Source organism: Herpailurus yagouaroundi, unplaced genomic scaffold (assembly GCF_014898765.1).
Source record: "Herpailurus yagouaroundi ecotype Mexico unplaced genomic scaffold, PumYag 217, whole genome shotgun sequence".
In the NCBI taxonomy this organism is placed as follows: Eukaryota; Metazoa; Chordata; class Mammalia; order Carnivora; family Felidae; genus Herpailurus; species Herpailurus yagouaroundi.
Window position 1 is genome coordinate 3,817,022 of NW_024412448.1, and position 16,534 is coordinate 3,833,555.

General features: G+C 56.7%; 1 protein-coding gene across 2 annotated transcripts in view; it reads right to left on the reverse strand.

The window, feature by feature from the left end:
- RBFOX3 (RNA binding fox-1 homolog 3) overlaps positions 1-16,534 on the reverse strand; it is a 464,942-nt gene that overhangs the window by 361,832 nt on the left and 86,576 nt on the right. Inside the window, exon 1 of one of the 2 annotated variants that reach the window (XM_040456587.1) lies at positions 13,595-13,613. The exons of the other annotated variant lie outside the window; for it this stretch is intronic. The gene's annotated coding sequence lies outside the window, so the exon portion shown is untranslated. Of the gene's footprint in view, positions 1-13,594; positions 13,614-16,534 lie in introns of those variants that run through there. 2 annotated transcript variants of the gene reach the window in all.

The window sequence follows — 16,534 nt, forward strand, 5'->3', positions numbered from 1 at the left end:
CAGGGCAGGTGCTCAACAAATAACCTGGCACGGCAGAGGCAGGAGTGCAAAGTCACTGCCCCCAGGCAGCACAGTGAGCAGGTGCGGATGTGCGTGAAACGTCCCTCAGCATCAACCCCATCCTACTTCATCTGAGACCTCACGCGATGCCCAAGGACACTCACGCCAGCAAAGCTCACTCTCACCCCAGTGAGGGGCGCCCAGGATTTCATGCCCTGATTTTTCAACCCCCTGTGAGTCTGTAGTTATTTCCAAATAAAATGCTTAAGAGCAAAGCTCATTTTCTGTTCGCTTTGACAAGATGCTGCAAGGGTCTGGCCCTTGCTGTGGGCCTGGGCCGGAGACTCGGGAAGCAAAGTCCGACTTCCAGTAAGAGGGGAAGAGAAGCCACAGAGTTGTCACTTAGAACCTGCCTTCCAACGCCCAGGGAAGCAGCTCTCCGGCTCGCAGGAGAGGCTCAGGAGTGCCCAGTGGAATTCACGCACGGAGACGGAGCTGGGGTGGGGGGGGCGAGCTGGCCACCAGTGAGGCGCCCGATGCAGGAGGACGCCAATGCTGAAGTGCACTGGGCGGTGGGCACCAAGGTGGCCCGAGAAAGGGAGGTGGGGGCTTAGTGCGTGGTCAAGGGGAGGCAACTGGCCGCAGACCCGGTAGAGGACCCAAGTCTGTGTAAGAGGAGGGACCCCGCAGAGGAGACAGTGAGCCGGACCTGCAGACAAGCCCCCCCCCCCCCCCGCAGGTGATGCTCCTGCACATCTGGGGTGGTTCCCGGCGCAGGGAGCCACGGAGGAGTGTTGGAGAAGAGGGAGAAATGGACAGCCAGCCAGAACACAGCTCATCCCCCAAAGGGGGGGGAGGCAGGCATCCCTGGAAACTCTGGAACAGGGCAGTGAGCTACAGATGAGGCACTAAACCCAGCTCACCACCTGTTCCTGAAAACAAAGTGTTGCTGGAACTCAGCCACGTTCACTCCTCATGCATCCTCTGGGGCGGCTTTCCTGCCGGCGTCCAAGTTGAGGGACCTTCCGGCCCTGAAATACTGACTGACCTGGCCCTCGACAGGGCAGGTTTGCAAACCCCTGCTCTAAACAGCCCAACCGTATGGGAGCTGGTGTGAACTGATACAAGGCCTGGATAGGGGGATTTTTTTTTTTATTATTAAAAAACATTTTTTTAATGTTCATTTTTGAGGGGCGCCTGGGTGGCGCAGTCGGTGAAGCGTCCGACTTCAGCCAGGTCACGATCTCGCGGTCTGTGAGTTCAAGCCCCGCGTCGGGCTCTGCGCTGATGGCTCGGAGCCTGGAGCCTGTTTCCGATTCTGTGTCTCCCTCTCTCTCTGCCCCTCCCCCATTCATGCTCTGTCTCTCTCTGTCCCAAAAATAAAAAATAAACGTTGAAAAAAAAATGGAGTGCTTTCTTTAAAAAAAAAAAAAAATGTTCATTTTTGAGAGACAGCGTGCGTGGGGGAAGGGACACAGAAAAAGAGGGAGACACAGAATGTGAAGTAGACTCCAGGCTCGGAGCTGTCAGGACACAGACCAACGCGGGCCTTGAACTCACGGACCATGAGATCATGACCTGAGCCAAAGTCGGACGCTTAACCGACTGAGCTACCCAGGCACCCCTGAATAGGGGGATTTTTTTGAATGGGAGGCAAAGACATTGTGTGTACCCCGTGGAGCAGGAGGCACAGGCCAGCAGTGTTCCTTTACCTGCCCTGGAGAAAAACCTCAACAAGCTGACACAGCGAGGGCACTTGGTGAACTCGGGAGGCCAAGCTAGGGTGAGCATCTGCACTGATGACCCAGTTCAGACCTGTGTTTCGGAGAAGGGAACACTCCACGGAGTGGGAGAATGTTCCCCATGTGATTCAGGACAGGATGCCAAACTAAGAGAATTCCAGAATGAAGATAAAGACCCAAGTGGCCAAAACACCCTTAAGTCAAAATCAAGAAGTTAGGGAGAAACTACTACCTACCACCGACCATCCAACCGGCTAATGAGGGTGATGCTCAACAGCCAGCCGGGGACCCCTACCCCAAGGGTTCTTGGCCCTGGGGGTCCGATGGTCCCACCCACGGAGCCTGCCTAGACCCCTTCACCGAATCCCACTTTGTTGTTCTGTCCACAACCTTCCGTCTGCAAAGGGGCAGGGGTCCCGGGCTCTGGCCCTCTTCCCTTGGGTCTTGTGCATCGAGAAGCCAGCAGCCCTTCCTGCCACGGAGGGCTGAGGCGTGCCACTGCTCTGAGCGTGTGTTTCAGAGAGGGGAGGTGACAGCTCAGAATGCTGGTTTCCCGACACCACATTCCTCACCCTGTCATCGCTCCGGCCCTAAGCCCTCTGGGAACGCAGCCCCCGGCACTCACTCTCCCAACACCGTGGGCATGTCCGGCCCCTGCACCAGAGCACCAAGTGTGCACGGCCAGGAACCAAGCCCGCCTTCTCCGGCTTCATGCCTCAGCCCGGCACACGGGGCCTGCTCACCTGGGCCCGAGTTGCCAATATTTTATTTGGAGGTTGTGGTGGAATCCTGCCAAGAGGCAAACCAGCCCTGCAAGCCAGAGCAGGAGAGGCCAGAGTGGATGGCGGGGTGTCCCAGGGGTGCCTTCATTCACATTGTCATCCTGTGCCGGCCTGTGTGGGCCCCGGGGCTTCAGAGGCAAGTGAGGCCCTCTCCCAGCCTGCGGGGTATGAAGCCCAGACAGGGAATCACAGAAAAGTGCGACCCGGTGAGGTGTGTGCAGAGTGCTGGGGGGACCCGGAGGCTGTGGCCTTGCTCGGCTTGGGGAGCATCTCCTCCGAGGCCGGTTGCACTTCCAAAGAGGGCCCATTTTCGTAAGACTGCAGTGGTCTGAGTTGGGGGCTGGGGGCGGTGGCAGAGGCAGGACTTAGCAGGCTCTTGCCCTGCCCCAGCCCCCCCGTCGAGGGAAGGAGCACCCGCATGCTCCTTCTTGGCAGGTGCCGCAGAGAGAAGCACCATGGTCCTTTCCAAGCCCCCAGACCCTGTTTCTCAGTCCCCACCAGAACACGCCTGCGGCCGGGTGGGGAAGGGGCTCCTGCTGCAAACTCTCCACCCTGACAAGGGGCCCCGTGGGGGTGAGGGGGCTGCGGCGTGTGCACCAGAGGGAGGCACAGGCGAGCAGGTGGGGCCGGGAGGTTGGCGGCTGGCACGCTCCGCACCAGCTCTGGCATCCTGCTCGTGGCAGACAGCTTTACTTTTGAGCAAGCGGTGAAGGACGAGAGCGCCCTGTAAATTTAGAGCGCGTGATGGCTGGTTGCTCTGCTGTTTGGCTTAGCGTACCGGGTGGGGGAGGGGGCAGGAAGACCCGCTGCCCCCCCCCCAGCCATCACCGCCCAGCCCACGCAGGAGGAGCTCGAGGAAGGGACCGGCTTCCCCAGAAGTAAAAAGGTAACAGCCCCTGAGGCCAGTCCCGCCGGCAGTCCCGAGAACCACCCCCCTACACCAGCATCCCCACCCCAGGGGACCTCAGCCCCCACCCCTGTGCCCCCTCCCTTCCCTTTCTCGCATGTGGCTAAAAATAAAGCCCCTTTTAGCAGCAGATACACCCAGTTTCCCCAGAACATAAGCTTCCCGGGAACCTAGAAAAGGGAATAACTCTACCTCTCACGGAGCCCAGATGGATTCCTGAAAATTTGTGTCAAACCAATTTTTGTAAGTCCTATCGTGTTCTCAGTGATTCACCTTCATCTCAGACATGCTTCCCTCCTGGCCAGCGGCTGGCCTTCGCGGCTCCCCTCCACCGGGGACGGGCTTGAGCAAACACCAATTCGAGCGGGTCCTCATGTGATCTGAACGCTCACGCCCGCGTTTTGCTGTCAGGGCCTGGGTTTCCAGGAAGCAGGGCAGACCTGATGTGAGCGGTTCGGTGCCCTGTTCAGCGAGCGCTTCCTTAGACCCCGCCCGATTTCCTTCAGAAAGGTGTCACCAGAAGTCCCCCCCCCCACCTCCCATCCGCTTCTCCAAGTCCACCACCACGGGGGTCCTCTGCCTGTCTAGGGGATCTGAGAGCGGGAGTGGGGGAGGGTGGGAGAGGGCCGGCTCAGTTTCCCTGCTGTGACCTCCCAAAGGCAGGGTGGGGGTGGCCTGTGGCAGAGCCAGGCTGGAACATGCACAGCCCTTGGCCAGCACGGGGGGGGGGGGGGGGGGGGGGCAGGAGCCAACATAAGCAGACGTCTGTGTAGAAAGACGCCTCTCGGGAGGACAGACGCAGGAGCAAGGGTCAGGCGGTGAGGCGGGGAGCGCTGGCGCCGAGGACCATGGAGAGAGGTGGACAGGTCCGAGGTCCAGAGCCAGTGGACCTGGAGGCAGAAGAGGAGAAGGTGGCCTAGGCCAGTGAAGGAGGCCCACACTTTCAGGAGAACACGGAGCCTCCTTCCCGTTCTTGCAGCTGCTCTAAGGACAGACCAGCCAGGAATAATCCTGGGGTCCTGGCCTCTGTCCCCAGCCTGGATGCTGCTGGAAAGAGGGCATAGGGCACACAGTCATGGGGTGACTTCTATCAATCACCTGGATGGGAGCCTGGATCCCGGAACCTGTTCCTGCTCCTGGCTTGATCAGGTGACTATGAAAACGCGCGCGCGCGCGTGTGTGTGTGTGTGTGTCTGTCTGTCTGTCTCAGGGAGAGGATGAATCCTACTGAAACAGCTCTGAGCAGGAGTTGAATGTCAACTGACACGCACGCAGAAGCTCTACCTGTGGGTCCCCTTGGTGTACATTTGGGGGGTCCCCAGCCGGATGACATGTCCCTTAAAGAAACAGGAGGGGTATTTGCTCAGCACTGCCGTGTCTCCCGCTCCACACAAGACACCTGACCCTCCTTATTTCATCTCCCAGCATCCCCCACGTTTTCCAGGCGAGGGAGGCTGAGGCTCAGAGGGGTGTCTAGGAACTAATCTGTGGCAGAGCTGAGGTTCCACCCACCATGCTATTTCTATTCTACTGTGTAGCCCCTGTTCTTTGTTTCCCTTGTAGGACAACCTCAGGATGGGACAGGCCGAGGTCTCCATCCTTCCCACCCACCGGTGGGCACAGGGGACCAAGCCCTCCTCCCACATACCAGGAACAGGGTCCAAGCTCCCCACATCATCCGGAGGGCAGGCACGCCCACGGGATAGCTCAGGCCACGCCCCAGACACACCCCAGACACAACTGGACCACCTAGCCACGCCCTGGACACGCCCAGACACGCCCCCAACACTCCCACTGTCTGGCATGGGCAGAGGAGAGGACTAGCCCCAGGAGGGTGGTGATAAACCCACCTGCCAGGGAGGGGTCACGGGGGTGGGGGGGCATTTCCACACAAGAGAAAATCAGCCTCAGCTCTGCCCAGCCCAGGATCGCTGGGGAAGGGACACTCCTGGTATACGTTCCAAGGGACCCCAGGGTGAGCACGCGACGGGAACAGCACAGGAGGGCCCGCCCCCTCCCCCCAGGGCCCCCTCTGGTCAGGGAGTCTGAGCAGCCCTTGGCAAGATCCCTGGTTATAATTCTGTCCTTATTATAAAAGTAATACATATTTACTGCAGAAAATTTAGAAACTACACATATGCAAAAAGAAGGAAATTTAAAATAACCCATAATCCCACTAACCCGAAATAACTCCTGTTAACATTTTCAGCATATATACCCTCCCAGACTTTCCTCTGCACAGAATATATATTTTTGGTACCAAGTGGGCTCATACTGTACAATCCATTTTGTAACTTTTTCCCATTGAACTATGTCTCCTACCAATTCACTAGGTATTCTTCCACAACATCATTTTTTTAATAGCTGAATTAGGCAAAGAATAGTAAATGATGGCTGAGGGCAGGAGAGGCAAATTTTAAAACACAGGATATTCCGACGAAGCACTAAATAAGGAAAACATCCTTTGTAAACAAATCAGCTATACGATTACAGAAAGATAGGATTTGAAAAAAACCACCTTTTTTCCCTCTTTAATCCAAACTCGGCAACATCAAAGAACCAAGAGTGTCTTATGATTTGAGGACACGACACTCAGAGAGAGAGAGCTCTCCTCAGCTGGTGATGTCTTCAGAAGGAAACCGCGTCCAAGTTCTGAAGGACTGATTTCCTTTTCACTGCAGGGTTATGGACGGGGCATTTGTGTCCCCTGCCCCCAAATTCACACAGTGAGGCCCGAACCCTCAGCATGAGGGGTACCTGGAGATGGAACTTTGGGAGGTGATCAGGGTAGATGAGGTTGTGAGGGTGGGGCCCCTGTGGTGGGATTAGTGCCCCTGTAAGATGAGACACCAGTGCTCACGAGCTCTACGCCACGTGAGGCCATAGCCAGCAGACATCCGTGCACAAGCCAGAAAGGAGCCCCCTCCCTGATCTCAGGCTTCCTGCCTTGGACGGGGAACAAGTATCTTCCCGTCGCTGAGGCTGCCCAGGCTGTGGTGTTGTGTCCCGGAGGCCTGGCAGGTGAAGGCTGCGGGTGGGAGGTCTGAGATAGTTTCGACACTAAAACCACAGTCATCTAGACTTTGTCATGCCGTCCCCGGGGGAGAGGCCCGGGGGGGCCGCAGGCAGAGGTGGGAAGAGTGGGGAACCGAACCCACGGACGGCCCCGCGGGATTCACGTCTGCTCTGCCGGCAGGGAGACGCGTCCCTCAGATTCCACGGGGCCTGCTGGAGGCACAGGCTTTCTGCTGGTCTCACGGTGACAGTGGAGGTGAAGTACAAAGTCCTCGAGATGCCCTCGGAGCACCCCACCGGGACGCTCATGGGACGAGGCGCGGGCAGAGCGGCCTGGGCTCCACGCTCACACGCTTGACCGTGTTAGCAGACTTCTCCCGCAGGGAAAAATGAACCCAGAGCACGAAGAGGCCTTGAGGGCCAGAGTTGGAGCCAACTCCAAGAAGACCCAAAGGAAGCAGCTGTGGAGTTGGAGAGAACCCCGGAGAAATCCTGGGGCCAAAAACAAGGGGTTCCTCCCAGGGGGGCAGGGGGCAGGGCCCTGAGAGGAGCTCCACAGGACTCAGGCCCTCGCCGGAGCGACAGATTCTGTTTCCCTAGAGCCTGCACCTACAGGCCCTGCTTCTGCCTTTGGACACAAAAGGACAAACCTACTCCCTTCTCCACAGGACACACCTTCAAATACACAGAGCACAGATTCATACACAGCAGGCCCCCCACCCCCGGCCCACCGTGCCGCCCTCCAAGACTCCCGTGTCTTCCAAAGCCCACCCGTCTCGTGGATGTGAGTCCCTTCACAACCCTGCTTGTGGGCTAGCCACTATCTCTCCTAAATCGAGACACAGAACCAACCGCTGGTGCCCCAGAAAAACCTAGTAGAAGTGGGGGCTCAAGACTTGCCCGTGACCCCCAAGGACAGGCTTCTCCCAGAGGCTGACAGCTCCCTGATGGCAGGGACCAGTCTGTGTGCGTGCCTGGTGCACGGTAGGAACTTGGCAAAGTCTTGCTGAATGAATGAATGAATGAATGAATGCACAAACGAATCGAAAGGAATGAATGGCTGAGTGGAACAGAGGGACTAGGGCCTGCCCTTCTCTCCCCACTCTCCCTGGGAGCCCCTGTCACTCCCTGTTACAGGGTGAATTTGGCCCCAGTTGCAAGGGAGGACCAGGGTCACAGCCAGATACCCTCAGTGGTATATACAGCGTATCCCCCTGCCTTCCTTCCTCCCAGGGCCCGGTGCCCTCCTCCAGGGTGAAGCTTGCCATAGGTGCAGAGAAAGCAAGCTAATAAAGGTGGGCAGGTTTTGAAGGCCATCCAGGACAGCCCCGTCTTCGGGGCAGCACCAGGGCAGACAAGTGCTAACGGAGGCTCTCCAGTCACATGCGGTTCCTTGAGACCCAAGAATGTCAAGACGAGAAGGCCGGCAGGCTCTCGGTGCCCTTGTGGGGTCTGGAGGTCCACAGTGCCGTGAGACCCAGAAAACCACCATGGTGAGCAGCTCAGGTCTGAGCCACCGAGACCAGGTGATGGATGGTTCGACCACAGGTGGTCCGGAAACAAGCCCAAGACTGTACGTGATAGAGCACGAGGGTGCCCCCCGTATAAAAAGCACCCAGAAATGACTAAGAAAAAGCCGCCCTGGCAATACAAAGTGTATGAACAGACAGCTCGCAGAGGGCTAAATGCGATAAACACAGAGGAAAGACACTCAAACTTTTCTCAAGTTGGAGAAATATACATTAAAATGATATCTTTACCTCCAAGTGACAAAGACTTTAAGAAATAATAATAACTGATATTGGTATGGATGTAGCTTGAAGGACACCCACATAGTATGGAGACATCTGTAGATCCCATCAACTCTGTAAGGCAATCCTGCTGCGGTTCCTAAAATTCAAGATATACACACCTTTTGGGGCGCCTGGGTGGCGCAGTCGGTTAAGCGTCCGACTTCAGCCAGGTCACGATCTCACGGTCTGTGAGTTTGAGCCCCGCGTCAGGCTCTGGGCTGATGGCTCAGAGCCTGGAGCCTGTTTCCGATTTTGTGTCTCCCTCTCTCTCTGCCCCTCCCCCATTCATGCTCTGTCTCTCTCTGTCCCAAAAACAAATAAAAAAACGTTGAAAAAAAATTTTTTTTTAAAAATTAAAAAAAAAAAAAAAGATATACACACCTTTCGTCCCATTACTTCTACCTGGGACTTTCTCCAAAAAGGCAGAAAGTGCCAGGAACGATGCACGTGTGTGCACGTGCACGCGCGCGCACACACACACACACGAGGGACAGTGTGAGCAGAGGGGGAGGGTCTGCAGACACACTTTCACCTGTTAGCAGAGGTCAGCGGTCATGGAGAGGAGCTAAGCAGACTGTTCATTCCACGTTAGAGGCTTCAGTCTTAGAAGAGCTGATACAATGAATACACAACGGCTTTTAAAATTCATGTGGCTGAATTTTTTAAATGACTGAGAAAATGATTTTGAAATAAAGCCTTTCTACCCCCCGTGCTGTCACAGGTAGGCCTGCCAGGTTTAGCGAATGGAAGCCCAGGATGCCCAGTTAAGTTGGATTTCAGAAGAGTTTTGTTGTTTTTTTTTTTTTTAATTTTTTTTTTTTTTACATTTATTTATTTTTGAGACAGAGAGAGACAGAGCATGAACGGGGGAGGGTCAGAGAGAGAGGGAGACACAGAATCTGAAAAAGGCTCCAGACTCTGAGCCATCAGCACAGAGCCCGACGCGGGGCTCGAACTCACGGACCATGAGATCATGACCTGAGCTGAAGTCGGACGCTCAACCGACTGAGCCACCCAGGCGCCCCCAGAAGCGTTTTGTTTTAATAGAAATATGTCCCGTAGGCACCTGGGTGGCTCAGTCGGTTAAGCGTCCTGGTTCAGCTCAGGTCACGATCCCACACTCTGTGAGTTTGAGCCCCACGTCGGGCTCTGTGCTGACAGCTCAGAGCCTGGAGCCTGCTTTGGATTCTGTGTCTCCCTCTCTCTCTGCCCCTCCCCTGCTCATGCTCTGTCTCTGTCTCAAAAATAAATAAAAACATTAAAAAAAAAAAAAAGAAATATGTCCCGTAAAGTATTTGGCACAAACTTCTACAAAAAGTTCTTTGCTGTTCATCTGAAACTCAAAGTTAACTGGGCGTCCCAGGTGTATCTGGCAACCCTAATTACGGGGGACGGAGAAAGAAGGAATGAACCCCCCCCCCCGCCCCCGCAAGCCAGATTTAAACCCGTTTCCTCTAGCTGCCGGGGAAACCTGCCGTATCCATGATGATGTCTTCCTCCCGGGGACCACGCGCGCACACACGCACACGTGTTCTGATCGTCACTCGCCACCCTCCAGGAGAACACTCTTTGACTTGGATCTCCTTTTGACCTGCACGTAGTGGCCGGTATGGTTCCCATCTGAGAGTCAGGATGGAAACCAAACGCACCCTGCCGGGGAGACGTGAGCGCCTACAGCAGGATCCCGCCTCTCGGATTCTACGTCTGAGCCTGGTGGTACCAGGCGCAGGGAAGGCAGTCCGCAAACTCGGGGAGATCAATTAGCAGAGCTCCAGGCGCACCGGGCAGGGAGGACGGCACCCCTCTTCAAGGCGTGCAGCATCCAGCTCCGGGCCCGTTTGCTATTCAGGGTCACGCCCCACTTCGTAGCCAAGGTCAGCATCTCGTGACCTCCTGCAGCTGCCAGGAGCTCCTTCCGTGTCCCTGCTTCCCAGCACGGAGCACACGGTGCACCAAACCTCATACAGAGCGGCTCAAGCCGCTGCTTCCAAAGGCAGCCTATATTTGGACCTCATTTCCCATTATTCCTTCGCTGTCACAATGAGGTGACCGGGGCCAAGGACAGGAGGCTGGAGCCCAGGAGCCCTCGGCCAGGTTGTGGGGCTGCTCAGACAGCTTAAGCTTCAGTGCCCTCGGCTGCACAAGCAGTGGTCAGGTGGGTGCTCTTGAAGGGATTCCTAACCCTTTCTGGGTTTGGGGTCGGTTGTGTCCCCCGCCCTCTGATTCAGCGTGGACCACTCGGATCCCACTTTCGAGCGCCCAGCCTTGCCCGCAGCTGGAGAATGTGACCACTGGCCACGGAAAGCTCCCAGGCGCCTCCCCCCCCCCCCACCCCGGCTCGAGGCCCCGCAGCTCTGTAGGCCCAGGTACCCTCATGCTGGAAAGGTTGTTTAACCCAGCACGCCCGTGGAGCCTCGGAAGCCACAGACGAAACATTAGCATTACAACCCACACTGATCTTTGTCAATTACGCTGCCGTGTTTGAGCTCTAACCAGCTTTAAAATGAATCAGGACGAAATCATCAGAATAAAACGAGCCCAAGCCCCAGCCTTTCAATTCCAGCACTGGAGGAAAAAAAAAAAAAAAAGAAAAAAGAAAGTTATACATTTCATAATGGCCTTCTACCCCATAATGAACAGGAAAAATAAATTAGATTCCAAGCTAAGGGTATATTTATGCAATTTCATTATGTGCCCATGAGCAAGCCTGGTTTTCACCAAGATAAAAATGAGCTCTCAGAAACGCTCCCACTAAATAAATGGAGTGATTTAACAGCTTAACGGGGAGCGTGGAAGAGGAACTGAAGGACAGTGTCAAAAATGGCAAAATAAAAAATAAGAGGGCCTCACGACGCACCAGCAAGCGCCGTGCGCAAAACGCCGGCGGCTCTGGGGCCTCGGCCCTCAGCAGGCACGGCGGGTCTGCCCGGCCTCCGTGCTCCAGCTTCTCCAGAGACGGGGGACAGGGGATCGGATGCGGGTTCTCCCACTCGACCCGGGCGCCCCGGGCTGCGCAAAGCCACAGAGGCTCTGCACACCCGGCAGCAGGAAACCCGGCCCCCGGAGCCCCAGGCCCCGCCGTGGTGGCAGCTTTGCGGCAGAAACTCTGGCTCGCCCCTCGTCCCCACGCTGACCCGTCCTCCTCCTCCTCCTCCTCCTCTCCAAAAGTCCCTCTGGATTCTCTCTTCTGCCTCCTGTCAGGGCTTCCTGATGCTCGAACGCAGTGCCTCCAGGCCTGCCACACACCTTAGCGTTTCTTTTTCCAGAAACAAAAACATTCCCTGCTGCCTTCAAACTCTCCGTGCGTGTACTTTTTTTTTTTTTAGTGTATGACACCCTAGACCTCTCTGCAAGAGGCTTTTTAGAAACTCCCTTGTGAAGGTTGGCAAAATAGTGGGTTTACTTATTTTTTTAATGGATATTTACAAAGCTCGAGAGTGTTTCCCCGAAAACTACAATGGTGTCGAGCTGGGACCAACTTGGAGACAGATAGCTTGGGACCTCTCACAAAATCAGCTGCTCTGACTTCCTGAGTTACCCTTTCTAGACTCGAGAGGGGCTCCCTGGTGTTGTGAACACAGAAGAGGAGGAAGGTCGTCAGCTTCCCGAGTGTCAGCCTGGGTTACATCGGGAGGAACCTCTGTCCTCGCAGAGAAGGAAGTCAAGGCTAGGGGTGACTGCAGTTCTGGCCAGCCTGGCCCAACAGAAATATCATGCCAAAAAAAAAGAAAAAGAAAAAGAAAAATCATGCCAGACACATGGGCTGCATTGAACCTTTTTTTTTTTTTTTTTTTGAAGTTTATTTATTTTGAGGGGGAGCGGGGAGGGGCAGAGACAGGAAGAAAGAGAGAATCCCAAGTAGGCTCCACACTGTCAGTGCAGAGCCCAACATGGGGCTCGATCCCACGAACCGTGAGATCGAGACATGAGCCAAAATCAGGAGTTAGACACTCAACCGACTGAGCCACCCAGGCACCTGGCCAGTTTAAAGTTCCTAGTAGCCACAGTTTAAAAGATTTTTAATTAAAAAAAAAAAAAAAAAAGAAAAAGAAAAATAGGTGAAATTAATTTTAATAACATATTTTATGTAACCCACTGTATCTAAAATATTACTTTGTCAATATGTAATCCACATAAGAAATTATTCACGGGATATTTTACATGCTTCGTCTGTGTGCTCAGTCTTGGAGACCCCACGTACACTTAAACTCACAGGCCGTCTCCACTCAGACCCCACACGTTTTGGGTGCTAAGGACTCGTGTATGGCTGGCGGCCACCCTCCTGGACGAGGCAGGAACAGAATCCCCTCGTGTCACGACTGTGCCATTCACAACCACCCGAAGCCTCAAAGAGAATCACGTGGCCGCACGGAGCCTGGCACTCAGCAGCTGGCCAGCGGAGGGAGAAGCCTACCGCTCAGAAATGCATCTCTGCAACCTTCACAACCACTGACTCTCCAAAATCACCGTGAGCCCGTGACGAAGACTCACCGTCCCCAGACTTCGCGAGCGCCCTGTGTGTCGGGAACAAGTCGCCTTACACCCCCAGGTGATGCGCTGTGCGCCCTCTCCACGGCTCTGTGAGGCTCGGCTGGGGCCGCCCAAAACCACACGTCGAGCCAACGAGGACTGGGACACCGAAAGATCGTTTATCGGCCCCTGGGGGGGGTGGAGCTCCCCTTCTGACCCAGAGAACCTGCTTGGAACCCGACGGGAGCCAGATTCTCTACTTCTCACTCTGGCCACTCACGACAGAGCAAAATCAGGACCCCTCTCGCCGCCTTCACCGGGGCCTCCAAGGGGAGGAAGTAAACAGGCAGATAAACGCACACAGAGGAAGGTAAAACCAGCTGAGGATTAAGCATGCCGAGCACGTGCAGGCCCCGGGGTCTTACCAGGTACAAAGCCCATTAGCTCATTAGTGCAGACAGCGCTGGGATCCCACGGCACCGCATGATGCTTGCCCAGTGAAAATTCCGAGCGACTGGTCGACCAGGAGAGACCACCCCCCCACCCCCCACCCCCCACCCGGCCAGAGTCTGCAGGAGGGGGCAAGAAAGGGACGCTGGGTGATCCAGCAAAGACAGGGGCGCCCAAGCAGCCTGAGAAAGTGGTCGTGGGGGGTAGCTGGAGGACCAGGAAGGGGGAGCTCGCCGAGGGCATCGTGGGACAGAGGGACTCAAACAGCATCCTGACCCCGGCCTGGATTTAAGGCTCCTTCCCGCATGCTAAGGTGGAGGTCAGGTCCACACGTGCCCTGGCCGCATCCTCCCTGTGGCTCTATGAGCAGATGACAAAGCCGTCCCCTGGCTGGCCGGTCGCCGTTACAGTGACCCGCTCAGGGTTTCGTCCTACCTTGTGGGTCAGACCTTTCTCGTACCAGGGGAAGGTACCCGAGGCTGCCCTTGGAGCGTGGTGAGGCTCGGGGCCGGCCTCACCCTCCACCGTGTGCGCTCTGTTGTCACGTGGTGATGGCTGCTGGGGCGGGAAGCGGGGAGGGAAGGAGCCGTGCAGGACATATGGGCAACTGGGAGGTCCGTCTCCTCCGGTGCCGGGCAGTCGTCTGGAGAACGGGCGGCGGAGGAGCAGGGATACAGAGAGGCATGGAGGGAAAGGGGGAGTCCTCCCGAAGGCTTCCAGAAGCTTGCTCCTCCTGCAGAGTCCTCCACCCTCTATGCCTCCCACCTGCCCCGTGACCCTGATGTGCTGACACCCACCTGCACGCCCGACCCGCTGCCGCCACTCGGCCCCCCGGCTCCCGGCAGACGGCACCCGGCCGCCTTCCTCGAGAGCCCGGAGGAGGACGCCAGCCTGCATCCCCGGGCTCCGTCTGCGCCCCCAGCCACCCCCTCGATGCCCTTACATAACTCGAGTCCTCCCTCACCCCAAGCAGCTGCCGCCTCAGACTCCCCCCACCTTCTAGACGTGGGGGTGTAACATCTGCTCCTAGCGCTCCTCTCCAAGAGAACGCTTCCCCCACAGCCGCACCCCAAACTCAAACACTGTCACCCTCCCCCAGAGCGGCAAAGGGTAAAAAATAACATAAAATAAAAACATGCTACCACTACCACCCACCGCATCATTAAGGGCCAAAAAAAGGAAAGAAAGGGGGAAAAAAAGGCTCCTACAAGTAAAAGTCTTTCTTTCTTGTTCTAGAAAAACAGTAACGAATCCTGAGGGGGCAGAAACGCAGGAAAGGAGCAGACGAGGGATGTCCCGGCTTTTCACCTCCATTGCTGAGATCACCTTTGCTATTTCTCATTTTTGAAGAAACAGGGACGACCACCGTCGCCCGGTGGCAGGTCCTGGCCACGGTGCTCCCACCTCGAGCCTGTGATGACAGGTGTTGGAATTCAGAGCCAGGAAGCAGCTGGAGGGGGGACAGCTTGAGACCCCCTGCCTTGTCCTCACTCCCTTCCCTCCAAAGGGGCACAGCTACCAGAAAAGACGGAGGGACGATGTTTGCTTTGGGGTCTTCAGACCAGCCAAGATCTGCCTCACAGGAGGCTCTCCCGACGGGGTGGGAGGAGCGCAGCAGGGCCCCCCAGCTGCCCGGAGACTCTGCACCACCACCCCCCGATAGACTTTCTCTACTCCAGACAGCTCAGCACCATTGAACCCGAGGCTCCCCGTGTCCTTCCAGCCAGCCCATCGCCGAAGCCTGCCTTCCCTTCCAGACACGTCCACAAAAACAAGAGGGAAATCTCTAATTCCTTCCCCAAGAGAAGCTGTCTATTCCTATTATCCGATTCAGCCTCACTTCTCGGACTGTGGTTCCAGCTCCCTGTGCCCTCACCACCCAGGTCCCCGCTCCCACACCCAGCTGCTGCCTAGAGTCTGGTTCAGTCTCTGGGGGCACACTCACGCACACGCACGCACGCACACTCGGCTCACTGCATTGTCTTCTGAGGCTCTTAGTGGGGCTCGAAAGGGTCCCCTTTGAGTGTCCCCACGTAACTGGAAAGACAGTGTATGTGTGCGTACAGGTATGTATACTACATGCAGAACTATTATTGTGCTACGACTCAGATACATCCACGTTTTGCACACGGGCATAATGACAAAGGCAGAGCAAATCATTTGTGAGTGGTTACAGGTGGATTCGGGGAGGTCCCGGCTGCGGTCTGGATCTCGGCAGGTTTTTGTCTCCCCGGACCTACGTTCTCACCTGCTGCCACCGCGCTGTGGAGTCACACCACGTGAACCCATCGTGGACAATTCTGAGGACGGCACGGGAGAGCAGGGAACCCAGGCTGCCCTCTTGCCAAAACAGAGGGACCCGGTTCATCGGCCCCAGAAAGAAAGGGCGTGTTTGAGGAGGACCTACTGAGTGTTTCACAGAGCACCCGCCTCTTGGCCACATGACGGCCGTCCCTACTCATGCAAGGGGGCAAACAGGCTGTCTCAGACGAAATGCCGTCACTGAGGCCCCACCAAGTGCCCAAACGTGGGCCTGTCTGTCCGCCCCAAGCCCCCCAAGACTTTCTAAAGACAGATGACTGATGGCCTGTCCACAACCCCACCACGCCCTCCCAGGCGTACCAAGAGCATGGCAAGCATCCCTCCCACCTGCTGGCACCCGGCCGCCCCGTCCTTGTAGCCGGGGCCCTCTACGGGGCGGGCATCCTGCTCGGGGCTGAGAGGGGACAGTGCATGCTGGGCACTGCCCTCCCCATGTAGGGATGGGCAGAGAGCCCGCCGGGGGCACCAGCAGGCCGACAGCTTCCGTGCGTGACGGAGAACCACACGGCACCACGACGGAACAGGGAAAGGGGCGCCCCGGCTGCCCAGGGGCTCAGAGCTAAAGGTATCCCTCCCACTCCCCGTTCTATTAAAACTCTGCTGCTTCAGGGAGGGAATAAAGGTGAGGCCCCGGGACGGGACCTCCAGGAGCCAAGCCCGGGTCAGGTCATCTCCTCCTCTCTCCTCGGAACAGGGGCACGGTCCACCTGCCAAAACACACAGGTGCCCCGAGCACGGGCGGGGAGTGTACGGACCTCGCTATGTGAAGTCATGCCCCGGGAGAAACGGGGGGACGAAGGTCTGTTTATCCCACTCAGCAGCTACCTGACCAGCGCCAACTGCGCCAAGGCGACAGAGGAAAGCAGAGGGGAGGGGGGCGGGAGACTCAGGAGGCCTCCCATAGCCCGCTCCCCAGAAGAGGCCCCGGTGCCGGGGCGTCCAGAGTGTCCCCACGTCCCCTGAAGCTCCCATGAAGCTGGCGGCCTCTCCCGCCCCTGGAGGAAAACCAGCTTCCCTCCTCCTGCAATTTGGGGGGAACCGCCTGGAGCCACT